The following is a 21,600-nucleotide window of genomic DNA, read 5'->3' as shown; positions in this document are numbered from 1 at the left end:
TCGTGACGGATCGTCGTGATCACGACGGACCGTCATAGATTCTGTCGTCCCTTACTTGTGTAATTTCTTCTGCTGCTCTCTTCATTACCCTCGACGGCAGGTATGATGGATCGTCACAAGCACAACGGTCCGTCGAGGGTCTCCGTTCCAAAACACATGAACTGTTGGAATATGGGTACTGGACTACTTCTACAAACTTCATGGCGAACCTGCAGGACGGACCGTAATGGATACGACGGTCCGTCACACTTTCTGTAACCCCACACTTGGTCAGACTTCCCCATCTTCCTTCAGCAGTTGCACTACGCTACCACCTACGGACCGTCACAAGCTTTGTAGGTGGTCTCTTCTACATTTCTTCGCTCAAAAAACCTCCGCATTCATCTTTGGACAGATTTCCTGCAAATAAGGAGAAACTTACAAAAATTAGCACAAAAAGGCTTTTGGACACACTAAACTTAAGGAAAAAGTATTAATAATACCGTGAAACCACGGTATATTAAGAGTCAGGCGCACGATGGACCGTCAATCCTGGCTGTCGTGAGGCCCGACAGCAAACTTCCCAGGTGTCTTTTTGACCTTTCTCACTTCGTTTAAACCCTAATTTAATTTGTTTTTACCCTAAATCATAAGATTTTAGTAAGTTTGAGCCTAGAAACATAATTAAAACATATCCAAGTCAAATCATTAAATCAAAACTTAGAAAATTAGAAGCAAGAGAGGAGAAAAAAGCTCAAGAACCCTAGTTCAAGAACACCAGTAGCTCCAGCAGTTCGAGCCCCGAAACTTAAGTATTTTTTGTGGATTTCATCATCAGGTATGTGGGATTTCACTAGGAGGTTCCTTTCACCCATTGGGTCCTTAGTTTCATTCTGTTCTTGATTCTCTTATCATGATTAAACTTAGGTTTCTAGAACATTGATATAACTTCATGAATTTATTAAATGTATGTTCCAAATTAGATTATCATGTTATTACTCATATTATTGCATGAATTTCAGAATCCTAGCTTTATATTTCTTTAATTCTTGAATTAAACATGCTAGGTCATATATTACAGACATTTCAGATATACATGCCTAAGTTATAAAAGCATAATTACCAGATTAATTGTTGCATTCTATGTTTGCATATTCAGTTTAGAGCTATCCAATATTTACATAAATTTATATATAATCAGTTAATATACAGAATTTATTGGGAGTAGCATAATACCGAGTTGGACTAGGGTTTAGCGTACCTAATAATCCCAGAACTACTAGCCAAGTAGGTTGTAAGTCCTCTATGTGGGAAATCAGTTTAGTGATCACGCCAGCATATCGTTATACCTTTGGTAGGGTATATTGGGTCTTCTCGATGGGGCGTATACATTGGACTCCACATTTAGCTAATATGGTTTTATTATCGGTTATTAGTAGCTCCCACAGTTCACTCGGACTCTCAGCATTGACTATTTATTGGTATATTCAGTATTCAGTTTTAGCATATTATAAATTGGTCACTGCATCTAGTTAGCTCAGAAATCACCACATCACGTTCAGACTATTATACTTGTTTTTGTGCTTGTTCAGTTATATTTTATTTCACCACTACTCTATCATACATGCTCAGTACCTTTCATGTACCGACTCATACATGCACTACATCTTCTCGTGATGTAGGTTCAGGTTCTGTGCACATTCAGTGATGAGTCCTCATTCTCTGAGGACAACAATCATGAGTTTGTATTTAGTCAATTAGTTTCAGTTTTTGCTAGATTTAGCTTGTGCTTGTCCCAGTATTTCTAGTCTAGTTTAGAGGCTATTTTCAGACATAGTATTGAGTTTAAATTTCTTTAGTATTAAACTCATTTTTTTAGATATCTCAGTTATAGAATATATGTATTCCCAATCTTTTAATTTTAAGCATGATTTAGCTTCCGCAACAGTTTATTATCTTTAGTATGATCATGATCATGCCAGCAGGGTTATCTTGGGATCACTTGTGGTCCTATGTTCCATGTCCGCGTCACGCAGGTTGCTCGGGGCGTTACAGCAACTTTCATGGATTTGATGAACAAAGTGTTCAAGTAGTACTTGGACTTTTTCGTTGTTGTCTTTATTGATGATATCCTTATTTACTCTAGGAATAAGGAAGAATATTCAAGTTATTTGAGAGTTATTCTACAGACTCTCAAAGATCGACAGTTATTCGCTAAGTTTAGCAAATGTGAGTTTTGGTTGCAAGTTGTGGCTTTCCCTGGTCACAATGTTTCTAGCAATGGGATCCGAGTGGATGCACAAAAGATTGAAATAGTTAAACAATGGCCCAAGCCTACCTCTGCTATAGGTACAGAAGTTTCTTAGGTCTAGTCGGTTATTATAGAAGGTTCGTGGCAGGATTCTAATCCATTGCCTAACTATTGATTAAGTTAACTCAAAAGATGCTCAAGTTTCAACAGTAAAATGTGTGAGAAAAGCTTTGCAGAATTGAAAACAAGATTGACTACAACTCTTGTCTAGACTCTACCAGAGGGTTCAAATTGTTATGTGATCTATTGTGATGAATCTAGAGTATGCCTAGGTTGTGTATTAATGCAGCGAGATAAGGTTATAACTTATGACTTTAGACAACTTAAGGTTCATGAGAAGAACTATCCAACCCATGACTTCGAGCTTTGTAGCCGTGGTGTTTGCACTCAAGATATAGAGACACTACTTATATGGTGTTCACTGATCATAAGAGCCTTCAGTATGTGTTCACCCAAAAAGAGCTGAATCTTCGCCAGAGGTGATGGCTTGAGTTCCTTAATGATTATGATATGAGTGTGCATTATTATCCTTGGAAGGCGAATGTAGTAGCAGATGCTCTTAGTAGATTATCTATGGGTAGTGTAGCCCATGTGGAGGAAGAAAGGAATGAGCTAGTGAAGGATGTTCACAGGCTTGCTCGCTTGGGATTTCGCCTTATGAGCATATAAGACAGTGGTGTAATAGTTCAGAATGGGGCATAATCTTCTTTGATAGTGGAGGTTAAGGAAAAGCAAGACAGTGATCCAATCTTTCTTGAACTTAAGGGTGCAGTCGACAATCAGAGATTGGAGGTTTTCTCCAAAGGGGGAAGATGGTGTACTTCGCTACCAGGGTAGATTGTGTGTTCCTGATGTGGGCGAGTGGAGAAAGAATATTCCTGTAGTTACCCATAACTCCAGGTATTCTATTCATCTAGGAGACACTAAGTTGTACTGCTATTTGTGGGAAGTCTATCGATGGAATGACATAAAGAGGATATAGTACATTTTTTGAGTAAGTGGCCTAATTGTAAGCAAATTAAGGTAGAATTTCAGAAAACCAGGAGGCATGACTCAAGAGATCGATATTCCTACTTGGAAGTGGGATGTCATCAATATTGATTTGATCACAGGGTTACCTCATACTCACAGACAGCATGACTCCATTTGGGTGATAGTTGATAGGATGACTAAGTCTTCTCGCTTTTTGGCGGTCAAAACTATAGATTCGGTGTAAGACTATGCCAAGCTTTCATTAATTAAATTGTAAGGTTACATGGGGTTCCTCTGTCTATAATCTCATGTAGATGTCCTTAATTTACCTCTCATTTTAGGAAGTTATTTCAGAAGGGTCTTGGTACTCAAGTTAATCTTAGCACAACATTTCATTCACTAACGGATGGACCGGCAGAGCGTACTATGCATACCCTAGAAAATATGTTGAGAGATTGTGTAATAGATTTCAAGGGTAGTTGGGATCATCACATTCCTCTTATTGAGTTTTCCTACAACAATAGCTACCATTCCAACATTCAGATAGCCCCTTATAAGGCTTTGTATGGGCGTAGATGTAGATCTCTCATTGGTTGTTTTGAAGTAGGTGAAACAACTTTAATAGGGCCAGATTCAGTCCTTTATTCTATGGATAAAGTGAAACTTATTAGAGAGAGACTGAAGACAACCCAGAGTAGTTAGAAATCTTACATAGATGTAAGGAGAAGGGAACTAGAGTTCCAAGTTAATGATTGGGTTTTTCTAAAAGTGTCACCTATGAAAGGAGTGATGAGATTTGGAAAGAAAGGAAAACTCAATCCCATATATGTAGCCCTTATAAGATCTTGAAAAGGATTGACAAGATGGCCTATGAGGTAGATTTGCCAGCAAACTTAGCAGCAGTGCATACGGTCTTCCACCTATCGCTCTGAAAGAAGTATTTGGATGATCCAACCTCGGTAGTGCCATTAGAGAGTGTGGCGGTAAATGATAGTCTTTCTTATGAGGATGCACCGGTTGAGATTCTTGACCGTTAGGTTACAAGGTTCAGAAACAAAGATGTTGCTTCAACCAAGATTTAATGGAGAAGTCAGTCTGTAGAGGGAGCTACTTGGGAAGCAAAAGCAGCTATGAAAGCCAAGTATCCTCAACTCTTTCCTTCCAATTCCACTCCAATTTGAGGTAATAGTTCCTCTTCAGTTTTTCAGTCATTCATGCATGAATTCAACCATAGAATCATGTTTCCGCAGTTTGTACTATCATTTTCAGAGTATTTACATGTTCTCGGAACATAATCAAGTCAGAAACTCAGTTCTCACTATTTAGTAGTAGAGAATGCATCTCTCTCCCTCTATTTCAGCTAGTTTTGTCTTCATTCCAGGACGAATGTTTCCAAGGAGGAGATAATGTAACATCCCATATCTAAAACAGACAAGAAATCAGCTTTTTAAAATATGCAGGTGCAACTGACATTTACCATCAACAGACCGTAGTCTGATCTACGGCCCATACTGTGCATTCTTAGTTTGAGTCTGAAGCCCCTAAAAAAACTCAGTACAGAAAATTGGACTAACTGTCGAATGACGGACGGACCTACGGTATGTAGGTCAGAGTACTGGCTATAGTCTAAGTTTGTCGATCAAGAAACCATTTACCCATTCTCTTACAAGAACCACGATTGACCATTACGGTCCGTAGATGGACCTACGGATCGTAGGTATGACTGTAGGTGAAAATTAGCACACAATTAGGGGAAAATGCAGTTAGGTCAACTTTAATTGATCATAACTCTTAGCATAAATGAATTAGGTGTCCTATTACCTATGAAATAATAGATAATTGAATTATCTTTCCATATCCACCGAGTTTGTTAAAATCAGACCTCCGAGTAAAAAGTTATGCTCATTTTTGTAACGTCTTGCCGAACAGAACCTAACCCACAGACCCAAACGATGGACCAATGATTGAATGACAGCCCGTCAGTCCAGGTCATCGTTTGGTCTGACATCAATTAACTTAGGGGTCTTTAGGTCTTTTCCCACTTTGTTTAAACCCTAAGATACGTCGTTTTGACCCTAAATCGTCTTATTTTAGTCCGTTTAAGCTTAGAAACATAACTAAAACTTACCTAAGTCAAATCATTAATCAAAAACTTAGAAAATTAGAAGCAAGAAAGGAGAAAAAGGTCAAGAACCCTAGTTCAATAAAGCGGCAAGGTTCCATCAGTTCCAGCCTCAAAATCTAAATATTTCTCCATGGATTTCATCACCAGTTATGTGGTTTTATTATTGGATATTACTAGCTCCCACAGTTCAGTCAGACTCTATTATATCGACCAATTATCAGTATATTCATTATTCAGTTCCAGTATGTTATAAAATGGTCATTGCATTCAGTTACCTCAGCATTCAGTTTATCATGTTCAGATTATTATACTTGTTTTGTGATTGTTCAGTTATGTTTTATTTCAGCTTAACTCTATCCTACATGATCAGTACCTTCAAGTATTGACACATACGTGCGTTACATCTTCTCGTGATGTAGGTTCAAGTTTTCAACATCCAAATTGCGCTAGGTTGATTTTAATCTCCCGTTCAGTGGATTCAGTAGTGAGTCCTAATTCTCTGAGAACAATAGTTGTGAATTCATTTCTGTCATTTAGTTTCAGTTTTTCTAGACTTAGGTTGGGCTTGTCCCAACATTTCTATTCAGTTAGAGGCTTATTCTTGACATAGTTAGTTTCAACATAGTATTAAATTAATGACTTCTTTGTATTAAACTCATTAATTTCAAATATCTCTGTTATAGAATATGGGTATTCCTATCTTTTTAGTTTATATGATCATTTAGATTCTGCATTCAGTTTATTATCTTTAATATACTCATGATCATGCTAGCAGGGTTAGCTTGGGATCACTTGTTGTCCTAAGTTCTGTGTCCGCTTTTTAGGGGTAGCTCAGGGCGTCACAAAAGTATGTAGCGAATAGTATGAGACAATACTAGGAATGTACTAAGCATGTAGGATATAGATATTAAGTTGTACAAATATGTATAAGTTCAACAAAACATAAAAGATCAATGACATAACTATGTAAGAATGTCAATTATGAAATATAAGTGAAAACATAAACTGAATGTAATAATCAAGTACTAATCATGAAAATAAATTTTGAACTGAATACTGAAGTATATACTGAAATCTGATAAAATGCACTAAGAGTCTCACTAGGGGAGCTAGTATTAGCTGACATAAAACCATGTATACAACACAATTCTTAATTTGGCTTTAGATAATTGCTCAAACTATCATCTTAAAAAAGGTACTTGCTCTGAAATATCCTGAACTCATTGGTCATTTAAGAAACAAGGTTTCTCTTTCGTTAAAGTAAATATACTTTCTTTGGGTTGAGATAATTACTCAAAAATCCCCTTTAACAGGTAACTGCTTTATACTCAATATTTCTACAAGTTCTATTACTTTCCTCAAAATAATGCTCTCTTTCTTCATATAAAATTGAAAAAAATTGGGAAATACTTAATTCCTTCATACTCTTGCTCAATTCTTGGTTAAAAATCTTTCTCTAAAACTTAGTTTAAAACCAAAATGTTAACTTAAAAAGATTCTCAAAATTCATTACTCAAAATAATAGTTGATGCTTAAATATAGACATGGACAATTGAACTCAAGGATCTTAATAAAAATATAGAGAAACTCAATACTAAGGACTCAACGATACTACTTATATCAAGATCACTCAACTAATGGGGCTCATGCTGAAATATAGACAAGCATAAAGTTCTTAGTGAAATCGGCGAAATTCGAAGAACGCTTGAAACCTTAGCTTTTCTCCTCTAGGTACCTTGATATAATAACATGAAGTGTAAATAAATGTAAAATAACTGATTAAGACTTTCTAAGTCCTTAACTAGGTGAAAAAAATTTGGTTCAAACTTACAATAAGGGTTAAAAATACATAAGGAGAACACCAAAACAACCCCAACTCAAAAACTGTTGGAGTCCCTTAAAAGGAAGGCTTCACAGACTATTAAGGGATACTTGGTCCGTAAAACAATACACTAGCCGTATAGCCATCCATGAAACTTTGGTTGCCTGACAAGCATAACTTTTTAAACTCAAAATGGAGCAAAGTTGGTGACATTGGAAAGTGGACTCATAGAACTTTAATTTGTTAGGTCGTAAGCTCTCTAATTTCTTATGTTCTGAGAGATATGCTCATTTGAAATTGACCCAAGTAAAATCTCACATTGTAACTCTATCAGTAAGAATGTTTTCAACTCAACTTTGAGTTAGGAGATTTTAATGACCTTAATTTGTATCCAAAATCATTCCCAAATTCAAAGAATTGACAATAATATTAAAGCTGACTACACTTGTAAGAAAACCTAAATAGTCCATAAAGTCACAAGTGGCCGTCTTGGGTCCCATCAAGGTGACTCAAATCCTGCCAGTCGTGGACGGTTTGGCTACCTCCCCTGAATGGATAGTTTCGGGTTCCGTGAAGGGTCCATTGTCCATTTTGAGTTCGCGAACTTGCTTGTTAACCCTCTTTAGCCTTTCTCAAAGTTTAGGGTGTTACACGAACGATTTAAATTTTAATAGTAGAGTTGCGAGGTTTTATTAGAATGATTTGGTTTGAAACTTTTGGGATGTTACATTATACAATATTATTGAAGTATCACTATAAAAAAATACTTTATAGGCCGAAAGTACTAATTTTGATAACTTTTCCTTTTATTTTTATTTATATAATAATAGAGGGAAAGGATTGTTTTAAATGGAGCTGAACATTCAGGAGACATGTGTTGATGATAAATGTGTACTTGTTTGAGGAGATACAAACGATTTTGTTGCACAAAGCCACGTCTTTTTAATAATTGTCTACCATAATTTATTATTATTTTAATTTCTGTTTAATTGTAAGGGTTAACAAAAATATATACAGTTAATTAGCCTCTAACCTTATGTATCTTTAGATGATATATTATGGAATAAAATTTTGGAGCTTCTGGAACTATATTCTACCTCTTTATGTATGTTCCAAAACCAACAAAAATAAATGATTCACTTAATTATTTCTTTTATTCGATAAGCATGTGAAAAATATTATCCTAATGTATTTGTACATAATGTAGAAAATATTAATGGAAGTGAGGTTGGGTCCTCTTAGGGGTGTGGATTGGGGGATACAAGGATGAGGTGTGTTGGAGGGTGAGGAGGACATAATCAATGTGGAATACCACTTGTTTAACCTCCATACAGTAGATTAGTTTTTCTCTTCTATTTTCTATTTTCTTTTTCATCTTCGAGATTTTCTGCATCCCAGTGGTTAAAGTCAAAAATTGCATCTAAGGATAGATAATTCTTACCATTGCACTATAATTCATGTTGGTGACATTCTTACCTATCGAATATGAAAAAATAGTTTTTGAGAAATGTTTTCTTCCATGTAAAAAGATTATCCATTTTTTTGAGTTTCTTACTAAACTATAACATATTAGTTAGAGAAACACACCTCAGAGGTGTGTGTAATACACTAATCTCTTTTTTATTTAAAAATAAACCTTGTCACATGACATTCCTCACGGATAAAAGTTTCACCTTGATAATAAATAATTAAACTATTAATATTTGTTAAAAGTCAAAAATTAAAGTTTCACTATTCTAAGAAAGAAATTGATTCTTTTAAAATGTAAAATTTGACATTATTTCTTTAATTTGATGAATTTCTTTATATAAATTAGATTTTGACTAAATTAATTAGGTTTGACTGAACCATAGACACTTTTTCTAACTCCTTGAGTCATATTCATGTAATTATTTCCATATCATCTCCATTTAATATATAATATAGATACAATTGTTAGTATATGTAAAAAGAATAAATAATTATTATTCTTCACATAAAAAGGCAAAATGAATTTATGTGTGTTAAAAAGTCTATTTTGAGTTGATTGTTTAATTAACTTTTGATGAAAAATTACGAGAAAATCTATATCCTATATTTACTTTATAAACTTCATTTATTATTATTATTATTATTATTATTATTATATTATTATTATTATTATTATTATTATAATTATTATTATAAGAGACCTTGATGCTTCTCATTTTCACAAATTGTCTATAGAAGATTGAGAAAGATTGAAGATGGGAACATTTGCTTAAAGTTTTCTTTCTCTTTGTGTTGTTTTCCACTAGCAATTCAGGTAACGATTCATTACCTTGATGCTTCTCATTTTCACAAATTGTCTATAGAAGATTGAGAAATTAAAGATGGGAACATTTGCTTAAAGTTTTCTTTCTCGTTGTGTTGTTTTTTTACTAGCAATTCAGGTAACAATTCTTTAATTTCCTACTAGACTTTTAGACATTTAATTTAGTATTTTGTAAATTAATTCTTTATATGTATATAATCTATCCTAATTTATTTTGTTTATCTTTTTTAGTTTTATAAAGTAATGATTCAACTTAGATTTTATTAATATATATATATATATATATATATATATATATATATATATATATATATATATATGGATTGAAATTATAAAAGGAAAAAAGATAAAGCTCGAAACAAAAATGTGAACTCTATTTCTCAATAATCACCAAATTATTTTCCAACAAACACCAAATTCTTGAGCAAAATTAAAAAGAAAGTGAGTTTTCAAACTTTCATATTCTAGTTTTTTTGTTGTTTCTTCTTTTTTGTTGTGTCGTTTCGTGATTATGTTTTCTCTAAAATCGATTTATGTTTTGTAAAGCATAGATTTTTCTTGATTTTTTTCTGAAAATTTTAGGAGTTCACTAGAATTTTATCAGCAATTTTTTCTAAATTGGTTATTCCTTCATTTAATTCAGGTTGAGAAGAGAGATACGTTAGATTCCTTCTCATTTTGCTCTTACAATGAAAGACAATGATTAAATCATGGTGAGTTTGATACTTTCAAAATTTTATTTTGTTTTTTCATTAGTGCTGCCTTTCTATTATCTTTTTCTTCTACAGTTTGACCTTGCAAGTGTTACTGCTTTAGAAAAATAATTGCTTATTTCTCCTATCATAAATCTGAAATCATTTTTCATTTGTTGTGTTTATCTCATTTTTTATAGCAGGGCAAAACTATATTGATATGTGCATGAAATAATTCTAAGTAATTATCATCATCATACTAGACAAGAAGTTGGTAGCCCCAAATTTAAAGGTGAAATGAAAAAATATTCTTGAAAATTTGAAGGATCATTTTACCATTCATAAAACAAAATTACCTTCCATTAGTTGATAAATTTTAACTTAACAAGAATATATATATATATATATATATATATATATATATATATATATATATATATATATATATATATATATATATATATATATATATATATATATTCTTCATATAATGTGCTCAAATTGACTATTTTAATCCCCTATATGTTTAGTAAAACTATTAAGAGTATTTCAATAAATTCCTTAAGAGTATTTCAATAAATTCCTTTTGTTGCCCCATTTTTTATAAACACCAACAATTCTTAGCTTGATTAATTATATATCAAACAATTTCTCGTCCCTTCTCTCAAAACATGGAGAATCTTGGGACTTGAAATTTGAATAGTGATAGTTGTTTGAAACGATCCCGTTGTTTTGGAAGAATTGTGCTTCTTCAATTTCTAGAGGCTGGAGGATTTATAATTATAATATATTTTTAAATCAAATTATCAAAACATTTGTTCAACAGATATTAAAATTCAACGAACAAGTTTTTAATTGATGAGTATACAAAATCAAAATTCTTAAAAGGTAGTGTAACCTTTGCTTAAAGTTTTGAATTATATCTACAATTCTAGAAGAGGTTCTAGTGATACTAACAACTTCATCCTTATATCTTCTCCACGGAAAATTCGTCCTAAAAGAATCCTCATCTTTTCATGAAAAAGAATTTGGCCGTTCACATGCCAACATCACTATACTTGCTGGTGGTAAGACAAAATTCAACACCAACTTCGCAAAATTCATTCTATTTATCAGTTGTTTTCCAAAGTCTTCACAAAATTGAAGAAAACAAGCTAGCTAGTTCCATGAACAAGAAAAAAAACAATGAATAAAATGATTCAATAATATTTATTTGGGTTTTAGTAAAACTGGGGGAGGATGTTGAATAACTAAAGATTTTTTTTCGTAAAAGATGCATAACTGGAAATGACGTTACATAAAGATCTTTGAATAAAGTTTGTTTTGACTACTGTGGTTTGTTTCTTGAACTAACGGAGGGATGAATATTGTAACTTTTTGAATAGTAAAAAGATGTTTTATGTTCATTAATCTATTACGTGGATATAACCTACCTAAGTTTAGCCTAAAGGTCAGAGATTGTTTAAGTGCAAAACTCCTAACAAACACACATTCCTTGACTTCTTAGTGGAATTATTTTTGTTACATTCACTAGATTATGAATTAATGACCTGATAACTATGTTTAATGATTTATAAGAAATTTTCATATTTGTATGACTTAATGCTCAATCTACGTTTGGCATAGGCAAAACAACTATATTGAAAAGGGTAATTTTTTTCATTAATTTATACTTGTACTGGGAAATATAACCGTTATCCTATTCCTATTTTTCTAAAAATAAATACAAGTCCATTTATTCATTTTTAATGTTTTCTTGAATTGGGAAAGGATTTTCATTCATACTAACTTCTAACTTTTTATTATTATTATAAGGAGAAAGCTTCATATAGTAGTTCTGCTCCTAATTAATTGAATTTTTTGTTTCTACTCAAGGACTTTGCTTGTCCACTTTAAATTCACTAGTACTATAGAGGAAATGTTTTAATTTTAGGTAAGCATGAATTCTTAAATTTGAATAGATACCTCGATTGATCCCGTCTTTTGATTGACTCCACAGATATTTGATTTGGAGTGAAAATTGAAAAGGGAAAGAAATCCCCCATGAAGATGGTGCAATATTAAATGTCCAATATGGAAAATAAAGGGGGAAAGGGAGAAAATTTGATGCCGAACAAAAAAACCGTTGAAGACACTGACACAAAATAAAAATGATCTATATGACTTTGTTGAGAAGACGGTGCTTGACAAAGAACAATTAGAACACAACAAGGGTAATTATTTTGAAAATATTCTTATAGAGTTGGTGTTTCTCAGTAAATATGAGAGGAGTGGGGGGGGGGGGTTATCGATGTAAAAGAGGTTTATCTTAAATTAAATATCATCAAGTATTGTGTTCCATTATTTTACATGATTTATTTTTTCGTTGTTTTGTAAAAAAAAATTGTTTATACATTAGAAAGATTTTTTTAGTTACTTTTCAAAACATTGCTTTTTAAAGTGTCTTTCAATTTTTCTCTAAATGCCTAGATAACATAAATCTATTTCCCATATCTTAAACTTGAGGAAGCTTCCAAAACTGGAGCAACTATAGATAACATGGATAACAGTCCTGGGATTGGTGCATCCGCTAGATACAAACGTGTTCATGAATCAACTTCAAAAGTAAGTGTTTTTTCCGTCAGTTTTTGCTCTATGTATACTTAAGTAAACCTGCATAGACTTAAGATAATGTTCCTGCAGCCTCGTAAGGAAGATGTCTGGACCTCCATTCAACAAAATGATATAGTGCAAAGCCCATCGCAAGTAAAATGTCAAAAGGTATTACAATACATTGTAAGTTAAAACTTTTTGCTCCTACTTTGAATGGTCAAGAAGACTAATTATTTATATGGACTCATTTATTTTCATTACGTTAAGACGTCTGAATCTGAATATACACATATATATTCAGATCTGTGTTGGAATCATGACCTCCATAATTCTTCTAAGGATCTTTTATGGGTAATCTGATCTTTAGAATGTTCAGTAGTTCAAAGTAAGTATATTTGTAGTTGCCCAAACAAACTTTTATTAACTCAATAAAACTTCAAACTATAAATATTTACAAACTAATATAACCTTAGAAATTATATACTCTAATACCTAGATTCAGAACACAAACCTCTAGCTTTATGTAACAAATCTTCAAGTTGCCCCCAACTTAAACATCCAACTACACTACATTTCACAGAAAATAAATTACGACAACTTTAACAAAACACTCAAACTAACAAAATGTAATTCTTCAAATTTTGTTCTTCGCAGAACTTCAACAAAACTTCAATTTGAACTCTCTCAGAGTAAGACTATGTTTTACATGTATCTCTCAGTAAGTGTACACAAACTTCTTTAGAGAAAACCTTACACTATTTATAGAATAAAGAGTCCATTCCTACTTCAATTCTACTTCAGCAAATTTGTAGTGATTGCTTTTCCACGTTGGACTTTGAATACTTGTAGTGATTCCTTTCCCTCAAGGGACTAGAGTACTGTATTATTTCCATCGCCTCAACATTATTCTTTCTCTCTTGCCCAGTTCAGATTTGGTCTTTCTATGGTCATATTTGTGGACTGTTAAACTAATGAATATGTGTGTGCTTTCAACCTACTGAAAGATGTTACAAAAACATAAAACTCGAAGTAACATGTTATAAGACAAGGAAATAATCATACATAACATCATCCCCCTTCTGATATCATAAGAATATATTAATAAAGCATAGAAGTATAATACTCAGGGTTGCAAAGAAATCACCGACACTATCAAGGCCAAAACAATTGGAATTAAAACCAAGTACATTAACAGGTAACCTTATAAATAAAATATATAAGGACAATTCAAAAAAAAAAGAATATAAGCAAGAGAAGATACACTAGGAACACATGATATGGAAAATCTAGGGAGGAGGGGATGCGAAAGGAGAGGTAAGGTAAGATCCTTTTTCAGAAAGTCATAGTGGCCTCTGAGATCAATAGAGTTTGTGGATTTTTAAGCTAATAGAACTTCCTGATCTAAAGCAAGGTAAACCTTCCAACACACATTCTCTTTTTCCAAAACCATAATGTTCAAGACCATAAGAGTATGCAACTAATTTATTTATATCAAACGAGACGTCTTTACTGCAAAAATATTTGCTTCCTTAACATCCAACGATACCCAAATCCTCTAAAGTGGTGAATTAATCTCCCCTGGGGAGATCAGGCACTACAACCTAGTTCACTTTACCCAGAACATCCCTAATGGTCTGATATTGCCATGCTTTAACTAGAGCCGCAAAGTGATCAAAAATCATTCCCAACCAGAACTCATACCCCAAAACATGACGAGTTTTGTCCTAAACACATATTTGATGCATATGGCACATATAAGACTAGGCAAATTGATGGAACCCTAGAAACAAGAATTTCCAAAAGTGTAGATCTATGAAATTGGCCTCAATGTGTTTTTGGGGTTATGATAAGATAATCTTATGAAAAATATCAACAAGTAGGTTATGGAGTGGTAACATTTCAACCTTGTCTACTTTTGTATGAAATTCAAAGCTGGGATCATTCGAAAAAAGGCTAGATATCTCTAGGGAAGATGGTAACTCATCTAATATATGGGATAATCCCTCTTTACATATTGACACCAACATATATTAGGAACCCCAAAATTTTGTGCCATACATTAAAAAATGAAAGTAAATGAGACACCATGAACTACACTAGTATTAGAGGTAGACAACCAGAAGCATTGATCTGAAATAGCTGAGTTTCTTATTTCCCATTTGGCGACACAAAATGACAGGAACGAACAAGTTAGTCCAAACATGTGTATTTAGAAGAACAAGAAGGGTACACATCTAAGAACCACCAAATCTAGTAATAACCCTACTGTGGAGAATAGTGTGTTGCTTAAAGTGTATGAATCATGAAGTCCTAACATCTAGGGTATCCTTAATATCATCACCTAATTCTAGACAAAATTTATCCCTCCTCATTTCCCATTATAATTCATCCTGAAGAGATTTAGAAATAGAGAAACACTCTCATGACTACTAGAGTCAGTAGACTAATCGATTTTACCAGTTCGTATGGTACATTTGAAAGAGTAGGTTAAGAATCCCATTTTATAGTACGACTAGAGAAAGCCATGCATTTACCCTTCTTAGCCCGTGCTAACTAATAAGGTTCATCATGTATTTTTGTAGGGTCAGTGGGAGCTATAAACGAGGTTTTTGAGGACTTGGATTTGTTTGTTTAAAAGGTGAGGACACCTTAATAAAGCGTTCTTTTGACTGGGTAATACGAAATACGATAACCATAAACAACGTAGTAGGAAGAGTCCCTCGAGGTTTATCTATTAATACGAGTATAGGCTTGCTAGTAGCCTTCTGTAATCTTGAACTTAGTCGTTTAGGGACAATACAGGAAATGTGCATGGTATCCTTAGAACATATATTGAATTCCTTCATATTATGATAATACAAAATTCTCTTAAACTAGATGCATCAAAGATGATCCAGGTGGATGAACCACATTCAGTGATAAAGTCCTAGTGTTTTCCTCTTAAATTCCCTCAATTTCCAAAAAGAACCCTATATCACCCTAAGATGAAGTTGTAAAGTGTGGGAAAAATCATGATGATATATTCTAGTGTAATCCACAAACACAATTTCAGGCAAAATATATGTGCAAACTTGTTCCTCAAAAATAACAATTGTCAAAACTTACTAGGAGGAAGGTTAGGGTAATATATTGTATTATTGATAGGTTTGGGGGTGAGGAAACTGTGATTGGTGGAGTTTCCATGGTAAGAGGAGTGTGATGGTTTAGTTTACTAGAGGAGGGATTGATATTGTAGTTTGGAGTGTGTGTATTTAGTGGTAGTGGAGCCATATTTGTTAGTTATACGAGAAGTCCAAGAATGCAAAAGAGTTTCAATTGGAATAAAGTTGTAGTAGGCTTCCATAATGATGTAATGGTTTTTAGTTTGTTGAAAATTATGGTGTAGTATTTGAGTATGGTGGTTATAGTTTTTATGTGACACATGGAAGGAACAGGTTATTTATTATTGTTTTTGAATTTATGCATTTTGAATCAAGAGTTGAATACATACTTGTATTTTAGGACAGTCGGACCTCATCTTTTGATCTTTATGCGTTCTTTCATTTGAAAAAAAATTACTTTGTTATAGTTTCTCAAATGTTTTAAAATTAATGTAGGGATCATTAAATGTAATATGATCTCTTGCTAATGCCTTGGTAAAGATATCTATGATTTGTTTTTCAATGGTGCAAAAATTATGGAGACCAACCCTTTTCTACATTGTCTCTTAAAAAGTGATCTTGAATGTTAAAGTATTTTGTCCTTTTATGTTAAACTGGGTTTTGGATATGTTTATTGCACTAGTATTGTCACAAAAAATTGGAGCACACCCATTGTTCAAACCAAAGTATTTGAGTTGTTGATCCATAGAAGTTAAGACAAAATAACGCAACAACTTATTACGCTTTGAAAATAGATAGAACAAAATATTTTTGTCTTTGTTTCCCAAGAGATAAAACATGACCTTAAGAAGTTAGCCATACATGTAGTACTCTCAATGTCCACTAAGTTTCCTTCATAGTTTGCATAAACACATATCCTACTAGTTCGAAATTGCTTCCTTTTGGGTACTAGAGTCCCAAGTTTGTGGTTCCTTTTAGGTAGCGTAGAATCCTTTTAAAAACTTGTAAATGAGGTTCCTTAGGATTATCTTGATATCGAGCATATGACCCCCACACAAAACAAAACTCTCTTATAATTATCAATCAACTCTCTTTGATTTTGCTCAGATCTTTCTTCTGAGTTTTCTTCATTTTTTCCATGAGACGCAGTAGTGTTAACATCATCTGCAGGTGAAGAACCTGGTATGTCTACTTTTCATTTTCGGCATATAAGCTTAATGGTTCATCGTGAAGACTTTGGTTTGCTATAACATTTGACTCAACAAATGATACATGTACTCTCTCTTTTACACACATTAATCTTTTATTTCATAACTTATAAGCTTTTCTATGTGAAGAATATCCAAAAAGAATTCCCTCATTATTTCTAGAATAAAACATTCCTAATATATTCTTTCCATTATTATGAATGAACAATTTACACCTGAAGGTTCTTAGGTGAGATATGTTAGGCTTTATGCATTTTAGTAATTCATAGGGAGTTTTATTTAGTATGGATCTAGACATGCATGTATTATAGTATATCATGCAGTATTAATGGCTTGATCCCAAAATTGATTAGTTATGTTGCTATAAATCATCATAATTTTATCCATTTCTTGAAGGGTTCTATTTTTCCTTTTTCTACTCCATTTGTTGAGGAGTCCAACGAGCAGAGAAATTATGGTCAACCCCATGAGATTCATAATATAGAACAAATCTAGGGTTCTCAAATTTAGTTCCATGATCATTTCTGATAATCACCAGTTGTTTGTCAAGTTTCTTTTGATGTTTTCTTATTAATGTACAAAAGGTTTCAAATGCATAATAAAATTTACCTTGTAAACTCTTCTACTAGTAAAAACAAATTTTCCAACTATACTTCTAACCGTCATAGGTCCACATATATCCATGTATACCAATTGTAAGGATCTGGTTGATCTTATAACCTGTTTATATTTAAAGATTGATTTTAGCTATTTTCTTTGAGTACATGCTTCAGAAAATCTTTCTTCTTTAAACTAGGTTTAGGAAGTCTTGTTACTAAATCTTGAGAAATAAGTTTTTTTAATTAATTGTATGACTAGCATGACCTAGACATTTATGCCATAGTGAAGGATCTCTAGCCATTACACATACACATATAAGATTTGCAGCCTGTAGCATTGTAGTATCTACAATATATACCTGCTATATTTTTGTCCAGTTAAGAAAATTTTCGAGATTTATTACTTCAACTCTTATGGAAAAGACAATTACCTTGTTTCCTTTATCACAAAGTTGTGATATGTTTAGCAAGTTGTGATTCAAGACTCCAACATATTACACATTTTCGATTGAGTGTTCACAAGTATTACCTATTTTTCCAATGTCTTTAACTTGTCCGTTTTGTCCACCGCCAACTACTATTCCATGTTAGTTCTAATATTTTTGTTATTATTGATTCTGGTTGTAGGACATGTGTTTCTAGAGTGACCAGGATTCTCATTCATAGATTGGTTATAAAAACCTATTCTAGCTTTTGTGTTATGGATGTTAGTTCCTAGATGGGTTATAATCATGTAAAACTTAGTCCATTGATTTGCTTGTTCAAACTAATATTTAATGCTAGATTATTCAATATTCAATCTCTTAGATTTTTCCTTGTCTGAGAATAATTTGTCTTTAAGGCTTTTGACATCTTATTGACGTAGGGGTTGATAACTCCTTATTTTTCCTTAGCAAGGACACTTAATTTTAAGATTTCAGTTTTGAGGGAAAGGTTACAAGAATCAAGTTGATGAGTCTTTTCAAGAAGATCTTTATTCTTTTCTTTTAGCTCAGTATTGAGTTTTACTATATCAATGTACTCAAACTTCATACTAGTCATAGAAGCTACCAATTGATTTTGGTCACAGTTCAGTTCTTGTATGATATTTATGAGAGTGAGCATTGAAGATGATAATTTTTTTTGTGGTTTTATGTTTGAGATAAGAAATGTTTACCTTCTCTTCCTTAGTGTCAGAGTCAGATTAAAGTTCTGAATCTTCTATGGCCATATGTGCAATGTCATCATACTCCTCAGAATTATCTGTACCTATTTCCCAACTAGCATATATAGCTTGATTATTTTCCTTTTCATTATTTTTCCTTTTGTTTCACATTTCTCTTTTCTACTTTTCTTCCCTTTATTTTCTCCACTCAAATTTCCCCATAGGACAATTCTTGACTTGATGGTCGGTTTCACCACATTTATAACATCCTTCATTTCGGTCCTTTTTTGTGCTATTCTCCTTGTTAGGAGAAGGTTTCATTCCATAGTTCTTGTCTTTCTTGAAGAGTTCCTTGAAAATTTTGCTTATCATGGATATATCATCATCAATAGATCAGATTAATCATTCTCATCAGTTGCCTTGCGAGCAAGACTCTTATCTTTATTTCCTTCACTTTTTTTGTCACTTTCGACATATGTTTTTAGATTTTCTAAAAGATCATCAAAAGTTATATCTTTTAAGTCTTTGGCCTCTCTTATAGTAGTAACTTTGATTTTCCATGATCTAGGTAGATTCGAAGAACCTTATCTACATGTTCCTTTGTAGTGTATTTCTAAGGACATTAATTTGTTGACCACTCTGGTGAATCTAGTTATCACATGCTTAAGTCAATCTCCATTTTTCATATTGAAGGACTCATATTCAGTGCATAGTCTAGCAATTTGAAACTTTTGAACTTGGGTAGTACCTTCATGTGCGTTTAGAAGTGTATCACGTTTTTTATTTAGCAGTGGTACATTGGAGGTGTGGTTGAAATCGTAAGGTCCGATCCCACATACGAGATAAGCCTTGTCAATATTTCCTATCATCTAGTAGTCAGCTTCTCCGTATTGAGCCTTAGGTTTAGGAATGTCCTTTCCTTTGTTGTCCTTTATTGAATAAAGTCCTCCTTTCTTGCCTTCCACTAAGAGTAATATTTACTTTCCATTAAATAAGGACTTCCTATTTATGTGTTTTCCTTGACCGTTTCCAAGAGGAGGTGCAGAATTCATAGTGTTCTGACCTTGACTTATTAGACTCTCTATTAAGATATCAAGCTCTGAGAATAATTTTTGGAATTATGACCTCTATAATTCTTCTAGGAATCGTGTATGGGTTATATGTTCCTTAGAATATTCAGTATTCCAAAATAAGTCCATTTGTAAATTACCCAATAGATTCACATTCAAATTTTTATCAACTCAATAAAACTTCAAACTATAAATAATTACAAATTAATGTAGCCTATGTAATTATAAACTTCAATTTCTCCCACATCTTTAAGTTCCCCCAACTCAAAGATCCAAAAACACTAATTTCTTAGGAAATGAATTGCGACAACTTTAACAAAAGACTGAAACTAAAAATTCTAGGATTCTTCAATTATGTTCTTCGTAGCACTTCAACAACTCTTCAATTTGAACTCTCTCACGTTAAGACTATGTTTTACTCGTATCGCTCTATGTATGTGCACAACCTTCTTTGGAGAAAACCATGCTCTATTTATAGAACAAGAGTCCCTTCCTACTTCAACTCTACTTCAAAAAAACTCCTAGCGATTCCTTTTCCTCATGAAGCTTGGAATGCTTGTACTTGTTCCTTTTCCTTATGGAACTTGGAATACTGTATATTTCCACCATCTCAACATTATTCTTTTTCTATATGTCCAATTGGGATTTGGTCTTTTCCGATCATGCTTGTGAAACTTGTTGCTTGCACCTTTCACTTGTCAAAACCTATCTCTACCTAACAATGTGAATTAAGATCTAGATGTACAGATTTGAATGTTCATTTTAATATTAAGATAGTCTGTAGATCTGAACACTAAATGATTAAGTTTGTTTGTTTTCAATATCTAATTGTGCATATGAAATTACAGTGTATCAAAATAAATTATAAAATCTCATTTCAGAAAAATAATTTTTTTTGATAGTAAATAATATCAAAACTTTATTTTATATAAAACTTTATCATCTAAAATAAAAATAACACTTATATATTAATATAAAAATATACCACAACAAGATAACATGAATTTTTAAAGAATTAAGCTCATGTCCATCAAAATCTCCAAATAACTCGAAGGCTAAAGTTAGCTTTGTCAACAATTGTTTGTTATATTCAGATATGTTTGAACTCTGTAAACATGGATAAGTTGAAAAATAAAACCACTAATTAGGGAAAAATACTTATTTTTCATGAGATTGATTACATCTGTAGAGGCAGTCTTTTGGTCAAACTATTTATTTTAGTCATCAATGAGATTGCAAAGAGAGAATTATATTGAATTCACACATATCAGAAGGTTAACTTTTTTTCTTTAAAACCATAAATGGGATATCATAAAACACAATAGTAGTTGAAGAGGAGAGAAAAAATGGTACATGATTGAGAAGAAAAGTAAGTGGTGTGAAGAATAACGAGCCTCTGAACGGTGTTAAGATTCTGTTATAGATCTTATTCTTACAAATTTTTTAAGACCCATTCAGAGGTTTAAAGGGAAAGAAAACAAATGCACTTAATAGGTTGATTTTAATGATTAAGATTCATATTCTTCATCGTTGAGAAATATTTTTTGTATCTATCTCTATTTCAGAGCTCTATTTGCTGGAGTTAATAGTACTTCGACATTGATTCACTGGATTAATCTGCTTTTTTTTGTTACGCTTATTTTTAGATGGTTATTCGACGTAACAGTCGTCCACAAGCAACACAGCCTTGTA

The sequence above is a fragment of the Solanum lycopersicum genome, chromosome 7 (assembly GCF_036512215.1).
Source record: "Solanum lycopersicum chromosome 7, SLM_r2.1".
Classification (NCBI taxonomy): domain Eukaryota; kingdom Viridiplantae; phylum Streptophyta; class Magnoliopsida; order Solanales; family Solanaceae; genus Solanum; species Solanum lycopersicum.
This window is presented reverse-complemented; position numbering follows the sequence as displayed.